This window comes from Centruroides sculpturatus, unplaced genomic scaffold, assembly GCF_000671375.1.
Source record: "Centruroides sculpturatus isolate CEXI.00-Female unplaced genomic scaffold, Cexi_2.0 scaffold1434, whole genome shotgun sequence".
NCBI lineage: Eukaryota > Metazoa > Arthropoda > Arachnida > Scorpiones > Buthidae > Centruroides > Centruroides sculpturatus.
The window spans coordinates 31038-41573 of record NW_019386435.1 but is presented as its reverse complement, the minus strand read 5'-3'; the positions used below and the strand labels follow the sequence as shown (position 1 = coordinate 41573).

The 10536-nt window shown below is 31.6% G+C and overlaps 1 long non-coding RNA gene across 1 annotated transcript; it reads left to right on the top strand.

Moving 5' to 3' along the window:
* Nucleotides 1-3656: 3656 nt before the first annotated feature.
* On the top strand, nucleotides 3657-10208 carry LOC111614960. The gene is made up of 2 exons (XR_002755014.1): nucleotides 3657-3898; nucleotides 7820-10208. It is a non-coding gene; the product is annotated as an uncharacterized LOC111614960 (long non-coding RNA).
* The last annotated feature ends 328 nt before the right edge of the window (nucleotides 10209-10536 follow it).

Sequence of the window (10536 nt, the reverse complement as noted above, 5' to 3'; positions counted from 1 at the left end):
CGAAGCGCTTTGTATTTTCCCGGCTGTTGTATCTAACAGAGGGAAGTACGACAAAGTCAAAAAATTATCTCCCCAAGATTTTTACACTTTTGGATTCGGGAGACTCTGAAAAGTTGGGGAAAAAATTCAGATCTTTTTCAGTATATACGGATGTTAGTGTTTATTTGAGGGCACGAGTTTGTTCACCCACTTTGAAAATTCCTGTTTTTTTAGTCGAAAATTTCTGAAGTTTTGCAGGAGGCTTTCTGCATTCGGGGTATTGATGCTACTAAATTTTAGTGGTTAAAGGTCGAAAGAGTGAGTAGATAGATGCGGGTCTTATTTCGAGTAGTGTCCGATTTATTGAAGACGCGTTACAATTTTTCTTTATTAATCTCATACTTACCCTTAAAATTAGCCCGCCATTTTATAATAATATTTTATATAAAAGACTTTTTATATAATTAATCATAACAGATGGCGCCATACCTATTTCAAATGTAGCTACCTGGAAAGTTACGCAACTCGTTGCTGGATTTTGTAATATTGTTGTAATGTAAGTGTACTCGCAACTAACCTGGTCGATGTCGACGTATCAAACCAGTTTACGTATAGAAAACCAAAATTCGTGATATTTCGGTGCGAACGTGCAATAACCTCGGATATTAAGAAAAAAAAAAAATACATTAAAACGAGAGAAGAAGACGAGATGTTATATTGCTGGAAACATTAAACTATTGCAAGTTCATTTGCAAAGTACGCAATCCTACTGATAAAGTAAGAATATAATACGATAATATTAATTCAATAATTTTGTTTTTTAGCAATATTAAATGAAACTCTGCTTATTTAAATTATTAACTTCATATCTAACACGATTGAAAGGGAAATTTTTGAGTTTTCGTGTTCTAGCGCGTGATGTTTACGTGTGTATTCCGTTGTTAACAAATTCTAAGGCGTATATTAAGAAAACTGCAATAGGTTAGAAGATAAACAATTAATAAACTTACGTCCTTCATACACATTACACAAGCATTAGGCCTATATACTTTTACAGAATATACGCCAGGTGTTTCTACCTTTACACACGGTTACAAAATACTGTTTCTCATTTAGTTAAAATTAATTAATAGAGAATATGAAAGTTAAAGTAATTCAGGCTTGCAAAGGTACTTGTTTAAAATTACATGATCGTCTCGTAAATCCACTAATAATCTGTAGGTTTAATCTATTGCTGTGACAGTTTGATAGTAACTGGTGACACTTTTTTCTTGTCCGTTTAACAGTAACTTATGATACTTCATTAATTCAGCTACTGTATTACTACATGACGTATATTAAGTAGATTAATGTATTTCTTACACTTACTAAAAAACAGAAAGGCGTTAATGCGGAGAATTTTAAATGACTTTTAGAATCAAACAGGAAATACCCGAATATAACACAATTTTTGGTTTTTACAGTGTTGTCAAATTTTACCTGAGCGAAATTATAGAGTGAAAGATCGTAATTTCGATCCATAATGGACTTTCAAAATAAGCGACTCATAAATAAATGACATCATCTAAACTTTTATCACTGTGAAGTAAACGTTGAATAGTCTAAAAAATAAAATTAAAACAGTAATTAACACCAGTAATTTAGTAAAATTGTCCTCGTTACTTGTCCTTGTTACACTTATGTGTTTACAAGTTTTTTATTGTTTACAGTTAACATCCCTGTTTAATAACAAGGATGTTATTAAACATACCTGACAATTTTTATAAATATAACCGATATTTAGAAGTTTTTACGTCTAAATTTTAGAGGTGAAGATCTCTCTCTAAAGTTTCCTAAACACAGAGGTTACTCTAAGCTAGCAACATATAAGAGTTTACCGTATTAACTGCATCATTTTGATGACATTTTTGCGATTTAATATTGTTCATTTTGTCTAATTGATATTCTCATTAATTGTCTATGTAATTAAATCGATGTTCTTTAATGAGTTTTAATTGACGACCTTTCTTAAAACAATAAAAAATAATGACGTTAACTACAAATGCCGACCTTGGTATAGATCGCGATCTACCGGTTGGTCAGAAAAATACTTAAAATAATGAAAAATGTCCTCAAATAAGGTAGCTGTATTCTTATTAGTTTAAGTCTATAATCCTTTATGTCAGATATAGTATTTACTACAGCAAAGAAATATCCAATGGTTTAACCACGCACAATTTATTATTCAATTTTCTCTTTTACACACGCATTTCGGGTTGAGTGAAGAGGGGTTATCTCTTTACAAACGGACTGTAACACCTAGTAAACTTGATATCTCTCACCAACCTTTCAGCGTAAAAATAAATATAAATAATTTAAATTATTAATACATGTTTTTAGTTCCTGCGACTAAAACATCCGTTTTGAATAACNTATTTTAATTATTTTTATTTCCAAACTGATTTTAACCAGTTCTATAGTAAGGTAACATTCCAATAGACAATATGCAAAGCTTTTTTTTCAGTTTACAGCAGTATTTATTACACAAAATTTAAGTAAAGCTTAACATGCCGATCTTGCCCCGATCTCCCCTATATTAAGTAGATTAATGTATTTGTTACACTTACTAAAAAACAGAAAGGCGGTAATGCGGAGAATTTTAGATGAGTGTACACTTTTAGAATCAAACAGGAAATACCCGAATATAACACAATTTTTAGTTTTTATAGTGTTGTCAAATTTTACCTGAGCGAAATTATAGAGTAAAAGATCGTAATTTCGATCCATAATGGACTTCCAAAATAAGCAGCTCATAAATAAATGACCTCATCTAAACTTCCATTACTGTGAAGTAAATGTTGAATAGTCTAAAAAATAAAATTAAAACGGTAATTAACTCCAGTAATTTAGTAAAATTGTCCTTGTTACACTTGTGTGTTTACAAGTTTTTTATTGTTTACAGTTAACATCCCTGTTTAATAACAAAGATGTTATTAAACATACCTGACAATTTTTATAAATATAACCGATATTTAGAAGTTTTCACGACTAAATTTTAGAGGTGAAGATCTTCTCTAAAGATTCCTAAACACAGAGGTTACTCTAAGCTAGCAACATGTAAGGGTTTACCGTATTAATTGCATCATTTTGATGACATTTTTGCGATTTAATATTGTTCATTTTGTCTAATTGATATTCTCATTAATTGTCTATGTAATTAAATCGATGTTTTTAATGAGTTTTAATTGACGACCTTTCTTAAAACAATAAAAAATAATGACGTTAACTACAAATGCTGACCTTGATATAGGTCGCGATCTACCGGTTGGTCAGAAAAATACTTAAAATAATGAAAAATGTCCTCAAATAAGGTAGCTGTATTCTTATTAGTTTAAGTCTATAATCCTTTATGTCAGATATAGTATTTACTACAGCAAAGAAATATCCAATGGTTTAACCACGCACAATTTATTATTCAATTTTCTCTTTTACACACGCATTTCGGGTTGAGTGAAGAGGGGTTATCTCTTTACAAACGGACTGTAACACCTAGTAAACTTGATATCTCTCACCAACCTTTCAGCGTAAAAATAAATATAAATAATTTAAATTATTAATACATGTTTTTAGTTCCTGCGACTAAAACATCCGTTTTGAATAACGTTACGCAATCGTAACTTCAGTATATTAGTTTCATTTCATTGCGAAATGACACTTCACTTTTCAATAACGTAACGCATACACTCCGCTTAGTTTGACAACTGGGCTTATTTTTGTTCGTTATATCCGGTAATGAAGTTATTCGGTAAGAAAGTAAGTAATTTTTACAGTTATTTGATAGTAAAGAAGCTCGCTTTATACTTGGATATTACCGTAACTCTCTTATCTCTGTTGTTTCACCGGAACACAGTGAATCATCACGCTCTTTATTACAGTTAATGTAAGTATATCTTTACATTTTTTAAATAAAATTGTATATATTTGAAGTACTTTACGTAATTAGTTATACTAGAAACGTTATATCGTGAGTTATAGGCTCGAGTCAACGGGTATTTACTTAAATTCGACTCCGACATTAATCGAAGCTTTAAAAATTCAATTTTTTCTGAAGCGTAATAACATTAATCATAAACAAATGTCAATCAAAAGCGTTATATCGAGTGTTAAAAGAGTAATAATGCATTTATTATAACTGCATTTATTACAAAATAATTAGAGCTTCTATTAGCAAGTTCCAATAAGTTAAATTATGCAGAGTTGCTGTTGCGAAGTATATAAATAAACAGAATTTTTATAAGCAGGAAGCAATAACAAAATACATTTTTAAAGGTTATTTATATAAAAATGCTGAGCGAAAAGGTCATATTAAATAAATTATAATTAAAATGAAATACAGTAGAACCTCGTAAACTCGGCCTAATGTGGACCGAAGGGTGGCCGAGTTTGTGAAAATGCCGGGTTATCGGGAATGGGGTTAAAAAAAATAAGTACGAGTGTTTCCTCAGAAAATACTGTACTGTACTTGTATGTATTGTTTACTTGAGAATATAACAGAGAATAAACTGCCCAAATACCCTTAAACAAAGGAAAAGTACGTCCTTTATGAAGGCATAGAGCCTTTACTACATGAAAATGAAAATTAATGAATACACTGTGTACAGTAATTTACCTGATAAGACAGACCTCAGAAAAATACTTTATGAGAGCTTTTATACTTTTATAAAGCTGTCTATAATGAAAATTAATTAACTAAGGATTTTTTTGCCCTGCCAGGATGTGGACGAGTTATCCGGAGTGCCGGGTTATCGAGGGCCGAGTTTTCGAGGTTCTACTGTATTTATGTTTTCCATTTTTTTGTACTAGGTTAAATTTGACGGGCTATTTATAGGTAATAATGCAATAGTATTGGTGTTTACCAACAGAAAATATTTGTAATACGTGTTTAACCATATGGTCTAACATATTTTAATTTGTCGATTTCTTTAATAGACACGTGATCCGCACGCTAATTGCTTTAAATTTTTTAGAAATTATTTATTTATCTGCATCTTATCAGGATTTGAAGGATATATTTAAATATTATACACGTCAGTGGGGGTAATTATCATCTTTAATTACGTAAAATTGAGAATAATTGTTGATATTTTTTACAAATAGTCAAAAGTTTATTCGAAATATAAGGAATTTAATATAAAAACATGCTTTTCCGATTAGAAAACGAAAGTTTTTGGTGTTTATACGTGCCATTATCACATCCTTTGATCTGAAATATGTAATAGTCTCACTTCCTTAAATGCTTTTCCCAATAAACAACTTTACATTTCTGTTAAAAATAACAACTTTCAATTTGAGATAAAATCAAAATAACCATTCAAATCTGCTAAAAATGTATATAATTTTCTAAACCAAATAGCATTGTTTTTTCTTCTACATGACATCAAATCTTATAATATAATCGAGATGGGTTGATAATGATAATAATAAACGCAGAGCTCAAACAACTGAGTAGGAGTTGAAAGTTGAAATTTGGTAGTTAGGGAGTTAGGGTATGTCATGAGAATGTACACTAAAAAGGAATTTGTCAAAATTTCCACTGTGGGAAGGAAGAGTTGGGGGAGAGAAAGGGTTAAGATTACCCCGAAGAACTCGGCTTTTACTGTACTATTTTAAATGTCTTTTTTTGCATTTATGCGGGAAATCGAATATATTTTTAGACCCTTCTAAAACTTCTAAACGATATTTAGTGTTTCATCATACATAAAGTTGACACGGGGAGCGTGTCAACTTTATATATGATGTTTTTCGATTTTATGTTCGAATTTATATTTATTAATGATTCGGAAAGATCCAACTTATTTTTCGAATTTAGTAAGCCTGAAGAAGAATCCAGAATGAGTTACGAAAACGTTTATTATTTATCACTTTGTGGTACTACGCACCGGTTAGTGGTTGCAGTGAGTCTTATTAATCGTTCTCCCGGTATGGTAAGCAGGTATCTAAAAATTCTCTAATTAGTCTCGGAAGAGGGGGATCTAATTCTTGCATTCGGTGAAAACGGGTAAGATCGGCTATAATCTAATAATCTTAATCTTTGCTATCGTTACTTTTTGTCCAAGCCACGCCGGGCTTATCTGTTAGTTGTCAATAAAATAGGTATTAAATTTATTTATTCTTAGCATTGGTTTACATTTCTTTCACTTGGATTTTTATAATACCCAGCAGGAGATACCCAACCTTTTTTTTTATAAAGATTAGATTTAGTTCGTCACCCCTCTTCCTCGACCCTTCATATAAACCAGTGTTTCTCAACCTCTAACGAATCGTCGCCCCTTCAATAAAACCGTTACGAGTATCGCCCCCTTCGCTTCAAAATTCCGATGCCGAGGGCCGAGCCTAATGCCAAATTCGTACTGCATCGAATAGACTAGTGACTAGTATAATGTTATTTGTTTAACTATTGTACGATATAACGAATAAAATATCTAATTATTCTTAATATTATATTTTACTATATCGCCCAGAAAATTGTTTTTTGCCCCCAAAATATAAATTGTTACTAATCTCCTTCTCAACATGGAAAAATGCCCACATGGGGGGTATATCGCCCCCGTTGAGAAACACTGATATAAACTAACTATCCTTTGCGAGGTCACCGACGAACGTGTTGAGAAGCTCTGGGGAATCGTATTTGTTATTCGAACAACAGTGTTAACTTATGTACGTACGTATTTACACATACTATACAGAAGGCACTATACATCCGGGATATAATGAAGTATATCATTTTATTTATTATTTTAGCTAACCTTTATTAAAATAATGGAATTCAAAGTTAACTTTTAGCATCTCACAGTTCCTTGAGCCATATCCTTGATATCTCTCGAACAAATTGGGTAACGGTCGTTTAAACTATTCAAAGAGCCTCATAATGATTGTAGGATTGATAGGATAAGGCAAAAGGTTGATCTGTCAAGAAGTATGACTTGCGTAAAGGTTTTTATTAGAAATTGGCCCCTATTTAAATGTTAGACATGCGAAGATAACCCAGAAAACGTTACGTGGACAGCCCGTAAGTGAGATGCGAATTCGCGACCAGTGTTTTTGCGATTTTGACATTCTACCACTAGTGGAAAGCGCGACTACAACGACTCGAATCAGTGACGACCGATTCAAGTCCTTATTGTTCTCACTGTAAGGCATGTTGTATAGCCAGATCCACATCGTTCTTGACTACATAATCGGTTTCCCGAAATGTCTTCTCTTGTATCAACCAGTACTTGAAGTATTATCTTTAACAGTTCTGTTGATTAACCATGGAATAGTAAAATAAAACTCAATGTGAACACCTAGCGAAGTTTCAAAAATTCGAATCAAATATTTTTTAAACTGAGATTGTATTTCTATAAACTCTTCTTCCTGAGTGAAGTTTCAGGTTAAAGAACCCCAAGTTAAATAAAGATTATGTTTGGTAATGAACCGGTTGATAAGTCTTTTATTACTTTATTTTATTACTAGTTTTTGATAGTAAACATTTGTTAAATTTCAATTTTATCACCAGTATAAGGCGGATTTTGCGGAACTCCTAGAGACGGTTCAAGAAACAATGCAATAGATCACGAGGTCCGTTCTGCACGATTCTCCAATCCTTGTTACTTGCTACTTTTCACTTACTAACAATCATCGGAATATCTGCCATTTTGCGTAAGAAACTTCTAAACACAGGAACGAATGCGGATACAATTGCACGAGATCTTTATTACGTCTTCATTTTAATTGTAATGAAAATTATATTTAAGTTAAATGCTAAATGTATGTTTAAATGCTTAATTATTAATCGATTTATTTCAATATTTTATTATAGGATTATTGAATGCACCTAAATCTATCGATGATCATAGAAAGAAATTCCGAACTGAGTAAAGTGTCTTGCATATCTACGACATTCTTAGTTATTTTGTCCATCCCTTTTATATTGGGAGGAATACCAAAAACATATTCTTCTATCGAGAACGATCGAAAAAATGGTGTCGTACTTATCGCAATTGGTAGCGGATTCGCTGTAATTGCCTTAATTGTGATATGCATCTATATATTTATCAGACGAAAACACGAAAGTAATAGTAACTCTGATATGATGTCTTCTCAAATTACTCAAGATCCAGGGGATATATCGTTGGAAACTATTATAGACGTGTCTAACCCGATAGAGGTGTCAGAAGACGACGACCCACCTCCCTACAACGAAGAACCTCCATCGTACGAATCTGTGATTCGAGAACAAAGAACGAATTGATGTTACCAGTAAGTAAGCGGCCGTAAAATGTGGAGTTGATAAAATTTCTAGTCAGCAATTTGGCGTTCTCATGCCATTATTATCGAAGTGTTAAGACGAGTTTCATTCGCCGATTTATGGAAACTTTTATGTAAGTAATCTTTGCTATTCTCAGAAGGTTTGAAAGCAATTTAAGTGATAAAATGCGTATTTATGCAATTAAATTTCTTAAAATTTGTAAATATGTATACATAAAGTTGACACAACGCGAATACAGAAGACATTGAAGACATTAGTTCATGTATATGCGTAAAACTACATAGCGAGCCATAACTAATTTTACAAATTTAAAGTTTGTAAAACGAAAAAATTAACATAAATTTGTTTGTAACTTTATAATATAATTGGCAACTGAAAATGTTTGTTTTTTTTATTACTATCTTATATCGCTTCGCGCTTTGTATCCTGCAAAACTACAAAAATGGCGGCTTTCGCGAGCAACGTCATTTGTTATCGAAACTGATTTAAATGCAATCTATTAAGTGCACTCAGTGAGTATTTGGAAATTAACGAATCGACCAATTTGTCGATTAGAATTTAAATTGACGAATTAGTTCGTCGATTCGCATTCGTATTTTTTTTTAACCGACTGAATGCCCTTAACAGATTGCGTTTAAATGAGAGAATTGAAATTGGAATCGACGAATTGCTGCACCTTCACGTCTACAAATTTCTGCTATTTATGTGGCAACGAGAAGAATTCCCCAGTTGCCTGATTTTTGACAAGTTTACTATTACCTGGCTACAAAAATTACCGAATTTCTTCATACAGAGTATACGAATAAGCAAGGCTTTATCTGTACACTAAAATAATTTGTTAATTGCAAACAAGATTGCACACCTTCACGAGGTAGTGAAGGAAAGACTTAGGTAGGCTTTTGTATAGGCTTTGTAAAATATTTTATGACACACTAAAGTTCTAATTACACATATTTATGGCTCATCCTGTATTATATTTTTGAAAAAATAAATAAAATTATTTCACATATTGAATATTTGTATTATGCGACATTTATTGAAAATATTATACTATACAGTTTAAGTATAATTATTAAATGGCATCTAAATTTTTAAAACTGTATGCTATATAAGCAAATATAGTGTTGCGTGTACAGTACGAAAGATATAATGTATGTGATATATAGGATGGAAGGTATGCAGTTTTTCGAGTATATCTTAGTTAATAGAAGAGGAAATGATCTCAAATTCTCTCAAGTAAATAATTGCATAATTAATTGTAACATTATTTTTTAAAAAATTTACAAAACTTATGATAGTCTAGTTGTCTCGAAATCCAATACCAGGCGTAGAAACTATAGAGGCAGGAGGCTCCAATTAACTATGTAGGAACATACGATAAAAACTAGAAGTCATTTTATTTCAATTCAAATATTTTCCCTCGAAAGGAGTTAGATAGATGACCGGCACGTGCCGACTCTATTGCTAACGGAAAAGTATGATGTACAGGGGCGAGACACTGCTAATTTTAGGTGGCGAGCATATATTTTAAAATAAATAAATTAAAGATATGATAAAAATACGCGCTACATTCTACCAGAACACAAAGAACAATTTGCATAATATTCTGTACTAAGTTAACTTTATATGTAATTGTTGCGCGTTGGCTAAAACGAAGAACTATTCCAAGTCGCTGGTTCCAGTCGAATTTTGCACCTCGTATCTTTAGTCAAGTCCCTGATTTCCAGTAGTGTGGAAAAAGCGGAATAAAGAGCTTCCGCAACCTATAAGAAACACATTTAAAAATCTTTTTATTAATTAAATTCGTAATTTAATATTCACCACATTAAAACGCGAGGAAATTAAATATACTGACTCTTATAGGAAAGTCTTCTTTAATGAAAAAAAATCCTCCGATGGAAACCCCGAGAGGTAATTTCCCAAATCTCTTCATAAAGTTGAGAATCTGAAAAGTTTTTCTTAAATAAATATCAACTGCGAGTAAATAAATGAAAAATTGAGTTACCATTAGTTTGTCCACTAAATGCAGATTTGCTGATGAACATTTTCCTGCTGATATGAAATTACCGTACATCTAATTAAATAAACATTAATATTATTTCAGATAAATAAAACAATTAATTTTCAAATCATTAAAAACAATTTAAATGGTTTTACTTGGAATTGTATCTGTGTCGGATAGAAATTACAACAGTGAAAGAAGAAGAAGATTAAAACAAGAATATTATATTACTATATAATTATGTTATTTAGATTTTACAATGGTC